The following is a 1,289-nucleotide window of genomic DNA, read 5'->3' as shown; positions in this document are numbered from 1 at the left end:
CCTCGGATCATCCTCATGGCCTCCTCTGGACAGGCTCCAGTAGGTCTATGTCCTTCTGATAGTGGCCCCAGAACTGGACGCAGTACTCCAGGTGGTATCTCACATGAGCAGAGCAGAGGGGCAGAATCCCCTCCCTCGACCTGCTGCCCACGCTGCTCTGGATGCAGTCCAAGACATGGTTATTGGCCTCTGGGCTGTGAGCACACATTGCTGGCTCATGTTGAGCTGGTCCACCAGCACCCCCAAGTCCTCCTCAGGGCTGCTCTCAATGCATTCTGCACCCAGCCTGTGTTTGTGCTTGGGGTTGTCCTGACCCAGGTGCAGAAGTCTGCACTTGGCCTTGTTGAACTTCACGATGGCATTAAGTATTTGATTCTTATTCAAATCATATCAACAAAGTTTCACTAGAAATAGCAGACTAACATTAATCCTGAGTTCCCTGCAACTTAATTGATTTCTTATTCTTGATAGTTTTGGTACCTATGCTCCATTCTATTCTTTCATCTGATTTTGTGATTTTTTTTTTCTGATTTCTTCCTTACTTGTAGCGTTTTCTTCTAAAACCAGCCATTAGCAATTTACTTACCTTGCAGTGTTTAGCTACTTCCTTCTGCTGTTGAAGCCAACTAAAGCTACAAGAACTTTGAGTTTTACCTACGTAACCTTCATTCACTGCTACCATGCATACAAAAGCAGTGTGGTGGGAATGACAGGCAGACTTCTATCTCACACAGCCCAGGGTGAAATTCACCTGGCCTCTCAGTCATTGGGGATTAGCAAAAGGTGCTGCATTATTGAGAGGAGAAATAGTTCTCCTAATGGTTCTCCCTAATACTCCCATTGTCTCTCTTTCCCCTGAAAATATGAGTCTTACTTGTCACCCTCACAGCTGAAAAGAACAAAGCCACTTTATAAAAAAGGGGAAACAAAAATGGGAAATAAAACAGCTTTGTAAAGTAGAGAATTTAAGAATATCTGCTTCCCTACTAATTGTAGGCAAAGGCACAAGAAGGAACGCAGAAATTTTGCTAATTTAGGTTCATACATATTTTAAAGAATAATTTTAATTAAGAACAGCAGCAAATTGGTTTTAGTACTGTAGCCAAGCAGCAATGGACATACATGCACTCACCAAAACACTTAGGAGGCCACCACCCTTAGCTCTTGGGCTGGACATCAGAGACAACAGCAGAGACTTTCTTCAAGACACCTTTTCTTTAAAGCCTCTTACTTCCCTTAAAAAAAATGACCCTGAGATTCACATTCTACTTTCTGATGAGACATTTTGG

The sequence above is a fragment of the Antrostomus carolinensis genome, unplaced genomic scaffold (assembly GCF_000700745.2).
Source record: "Antrostomus carolinensis isolate BGI_N321 unplaced genomic scaffold, ASM70074v2 scaffold2260, whole genome shotgun sequence".
Lineage (NCBI taxonomy): Eukaryota > Metazoa > Chordata > Aves > Caprimulgiformes > Caprimulgidae > Antrostomus > Antrostomus carolinensis.
The sequence above is the reverse complement of the archived record's forward strand: the minus strand, read 5'-3'. Positions refer to the sequence as shown.